We start from the raw sequence: 5,336 nt of genomic DNA on the forward strand, positions 1-5,336 counted from the left end.
GAATGTGCATACTGGTTGTGGTTAGTGGTTCTTTTTGTGCATCTGCATGCAAGTATCTTTATCTGTCTGCCACTTCCTCTGATATGTGCAACTGAACCTAAGATTTTGATTAGTGAAATAGAATCTGACTCCTTTTTGTGATTCGTCTCATAAAATAGTATTCATTTTTGGATATTGCCAGTCGTAGACAGGTAATAACACACTTTAGCTGTCGAATGAACATTTATTTAAGCACAGAACAAGGCAAATACAACATGGCTATACAAACGTAGTGCACTGAGAAGGCATAGCCAAAGTGAAAGTAAAGATCCTCAGGTCCAACGATGTGGCACTTTACACCAGAGGCATCACAGGGACACACACATGGGTCCAGGAACAGCAATCATGACGCACACCAAGCCAGACAAAACATTCAGTGACTAGTCTCGTCATTGCCCACTTTTGGGTGTGCACCAGGTTGTGTAAAGTGTTGAAGATCCTGCACCTAAGAATGGATGGCACCAAGGGGTAGGGGGGAGGGGGGGGGGTGCCCATAGAAACGTCGCAGATGACCAGCATCATCAACCCATGCAGAACAACAGGTTTGATAGCGAATGAAGACTCGTTGTCTGAAACAAATTGCTGTGTATCCGCGTCTTCAGTGTGGAGTAGGGTGAGGTCGTCTAAGTTCAAGGGTGCGGAGAGCACCTAGATACGAGATAAATAGTCTGGTACAACACATTCCGCACCACGGATGTAACAAGCATCCAAGGAATGTTGGCAAATTAAGTCCATGTGCTGGAAATGTCGTGATGGGAGGTCCTTCACCAGGTGGCGTATTGCATTAATGAGAGGTTTGTGGTTCGAGTAGATAGTGAAAAGAAGCCCCTCCAGGTCACTCCAGAAGTGTTTGACTGCCTCATAAACCATGAGAAGATTGTGGTCGAAAGCCAACCATTTACACTGACTCCTGGTTAGATTTTTTGAAAGAAAACTGAGCAGCCAAGGGGAGTCCATGTTGTGCTGTTGAAGAAAGCGAACACAGCCGACTCGCTAGCATCGGTCAAAACAGAAATACGGGCCTCAGGGTCGGGTTGGGCGAAAGTGATAGCTTTCGTTATCGCAGTTTTCAGATTATCAAATGCATCAGGCATGAGCTTATCCAGTCCAACTTTCGCTTCCCCATGGTATTTTTATCAGAGAGCACATCGGTAAGGGCTGATTAGACAGAGGCAGCCTAAGGGATGAGGCAATGATAAAAGTTTGCCATACCCATAAAATGATGCAGTTGAGCATAATCCTCAGGAAGAGGCAGTGAGAGAATGGTTTCATTATGAGAATCCGTGGTTGGAGATCGGAGGCCGTTGGCCGAGACCGAATGGCCAAGGAATGTAACTGATGTAGAAGAGAGTTGAGATTTGTAATGGTTTATCACTACACCATTGACTGTGAGAGCCAAACGAACTGCATTACGGTGTAACTGGTGCTCCTCAGCAGATGAGGAGAAAATCAGGATGTCATCCAAATAAGTGAAAGGCAGAGTTAGCAAAATGGAATCTATGAACCGTTGCCACGTCTGCGCAGCATTTTTCAACCCGTAAGGCATGTAACAGTATTCAAATAGGCCAAAGGGTATGATGATGACCATCCGCAGAACATCCGGTGGGTGCATGGGAATTTGGTGATACACCTTTGAACAATCTAAGACAGAGAATAACTTTGAGCCATGCAAGTAATTACGTGAAATCCTGGATATGAAGAATGGGTTAATTATTGATAATTGTCTGAACATAAAGAGACCTGTAGTCCCTCCACAATCGTAGTGAGCCTTCCTTCTCAGGAACAAGGTGGACAGGTGAAGACCAGTTGCTGTCTGATGGTCAGAGCATGCCAGAAGCCAATAAATCCTGAACAATTTCTTTTGCTTGCACAAGTTTGGAAGCGTTAATACGTCTAGCTTTATAACACACAGGTGGGCTGCCCATGGTGCAGATTCTAGACAAGTGCCATTGCTGATGGCTGATACCTGCGAAGGGAGACAGGCAGGGGGGTGGGAGGGGGGACTGGAATGACATAGGTGGGGTGTCGGCAGCAGATGACGATGGAGGACATGGTGTGGCATCCACGTGATGTGAGGGATCTTGCAAAGCAAGAACATGAGCGTCTTGTAGATTCATCTGCAATGGTGTGGAACCAGCAGCAGGAGGAGGGAAACTCAACACAGAAGCGATGCAGTGTGAAGACGCAGTAGAAGTGAATGGCGGTTCTGAATAATGCAGCTCTGCGGATCATACTCTGTGTGTGAGCCAATTCAGCAAAGGCCATGGCAATGCGAGTGCGTAATGCCTCATTATGCGTGCAGAGCTAGTTGATCTGTGTACACACATCCAATAAATCAGAGAGTCATGCAGTAATACCCTTGAGAAGAGATGCACATGTGGAAAGTGTAGCCAAGGGGACAGAGAGCAGAGTCGTGCCAAGCCGGCCAGTGTGGCCGAGCGGTTCTAGGCGCTTCAGTCTGGAACCACGCGACCACTACGGTCGCAGGTTCGAATCCTGCCTCAGGCATGAATGTGTGTGATGTTCTTAGTTAGTTTGGTTTAAGTAGTTCTAAGTTCTAGGGGGCAGATGACCTCAGATGTTAAGTCCCATAGTGCTCAGAGCCATTTGAACCAGAGCCCGAGTCGTGCCAAACTCATTCAAGCATGGATCAGTAGAACCAGATGCGTGGCAGAGCACTGTGGCCTGCAGGTCTGGTGAAAGTTTGTAATAGTGTAGAAAGTCCAACCCGATCACAGGTTCATCCATCTCAGTGACACGGAAAGTCGAAGGAAACGTGGTGACTGGTGACAGGCGAAGCAACATCTTGATGGATCCAAGGACTGCAATAAGAGAGTGATTTGCAGGAATCAAACCGAGGTTAGCAGGAGAAAGCATTTTGCCCATGTCCTTGGTCAGGATAATGCTGACGTCAGTGCCGGTGTCGACAAGAAAGCTGGTGCCCGATGACAAGTCCGCAACATAGAGGCATCGCGCCACTGGAGCAAGTAGTGCGGCATTGGACAGTTGGCACCGTGGACGTTTGTGGTGTAATGTGGTTCCTAAATGTGCCTTCCAGAATCATTTGGGTATGCACAAGGCATGTGGTAGTTGTGAGCGGTGTCGCCGAAAGTGGTATGGTAGCAGCACAGTGGTAAGCCCAGAGGCGAGGTTGTATGGAGTAGTCATGTGATGCAGCTGACTGCGTCGTTGACTGAGATCAGTCAGGCTGCTGCATGGACAGCATTGGTCGCTCTCAGGAGGTAGCAGGCAGCAAGTGCTTGGGCCACCAGGTGGCAGCTCCTGACAGGTTGCTGAAATGCTGAGGCATGCGCACTGGCCCCTGCCAACAGGGTGTGGAACCGAAGGTGCAGGCATGCCAACTGAAGGTGAAGGCAATGTTGTACTTAACATGATTGTATAGGCCCGATTGGCCATGCATAGACAAACCTTGAGAGAGTCAGCTACATGAGATAGCAGGTGAAGTTGTAGGTCCAATGGAAGTTTGACCATCCACAAGGTCGACAGCACAGTGTCTGGTAGTGCTTGATCATCAATTAATGCACAAAGGCACTGCCAAAGCTGCGAAGGTGTGCAGTTATTGAGGTGCTTGTCATGGATTATGTGGTGGATAGCCTCTGCTGGTGGGCAAGAAAGGCATTTGATGAGCAGTGTTTTCACCATTAAGTACTTGGGCAAGATGAATGGTGAGAGGAGCAGATAACTGGTGGGGTCTGGATGAGAACGGAGGTGGCTCATCAGGCAGATAAAATGTGCATCATCATCCGAAACCCCATGGATATACAGTAGATGATCCAGCAATGCGAACGAAGTCTTAGCGTTATCCTTTTGCAACACAGGCAGCTTAGGGAACCTGCCGGGTAACACATGTTGATGCAGCTCTGGGAGTCATAGATCTGTGTGAGCGGGGTAGGAAGCCTCTGACATGGAGGGGGGCGGGGGGTGCAGTAGTGCTGGATAACGTGTCACCAGGTCACCAGAGGTCTGCATGGGGGGCAGCTGTAAGCACACAATGTGGAGTGACTGGTGCAACCGACGGCACAAAGCATCCCAACTGCAGGCCTGAAGGCGAATGCGGTACGGGTGTAGGGTGTAACGGCCAGTGCCATTGAAACAGCAGGCAGAAAGCGGTCACAGTGCAACTACGGCAGGGCTGATCCAGCAACCAGCACAGGTGGAATGGCTGGTGCCATTACGAAAGCAGGCGAAAGGCGATCATGGTGTGACCACGGAATGATGGTCATGGAAACTGGCACAGTCAAGGCAACCGGTGTCGCCGAGACAGCGTGTGAGGGCGGTGCTATGACGTCAGGATGTAAGAATGTGTGACCCCATGTACATGATCGTTTGAATTACAGTTCCCGAATTTTGTTGGCACATCAGACCAAACTGAAGGTGACTGCTTGGATGGGGGGTGAACCGCTACGTCCATCACTCAAATATCATTCACAGTGTCACTAAGTGGCATGCACTGTTGCTGTGTAGCTGCACTTGACGGTGGCCAGGTTGGGCCAGTTATGGTTAAGTGGCCACCTGCATGTCTGGGTCCAGGTAATTGCTCACTTTTCACCAAATGCACATTAGGTACACTAGTAAATATGCAAGCACAGTTAATAGGATGCGAGGCACTAGCACAAAAGGACACTGGTAGATCTATTGTTCCGAAGACAATGTGGACTGGCACACAAAGTCTGTTAATGGTGAAATGAAGTGCAAAATAATTCCCAAACATATGACAACAATGTTGGGGTCACCACTGTGGGTATTACATGTCATAGATTGGTAATAACACACTTTAACTGTCAAATGACCATTAATATAAGCACAGAACAAGGCAAATACAACATGGCTGTACAAATGTAGCGTGCTGAGAAGACTTAGCCAAAGTGAAAGCAAAGATCTTCGGGTCCAAAGGTGCCACATATTTCTCTGTGCACTCTGTTAATAATAGAGTGTCATGATTGTGTGGACATTTGTTCTAGTACCTGGTTAATAATAGCTTGAGGTTACAAACTTTATCTGTATTTTACACTTACTTCAATTGGATCTTAGGAATCAAAGTCTTAAAACAGCATTTGTGCTCTTCTGCATGTTTATTGTAAACCAGTGAAAAAGCAGTAAAAGTACACCATTAAACCAATACAAAAATCTCATTTCCTTATCATTACCACGTCTACTTCCTTAGTCTAACAACTGAGTCTTTATTCAGTTTCTAACCACAGAGACCAGAAAAGTGTCAGCTTGGCCCTGTCACTGTCTCACTACTGCATGTAGCCATGTGCCAGAAATGGGTAACC

This window comes from Schistocerca gregaria, chromosome 1 (assembly GCF_023897955.1).
Source record: "Schistocerca gregaria isolate iqSchGreg1 chromosome 1, iqSchGreg1.2, whole genome shotgun sequence".
Lineage (NCBI taxonomy): Eukaryota > Metazoa > Arthropoda > Insecta > Orthoptera > Acrididae > Schistocerca > Schistocerca gregaria.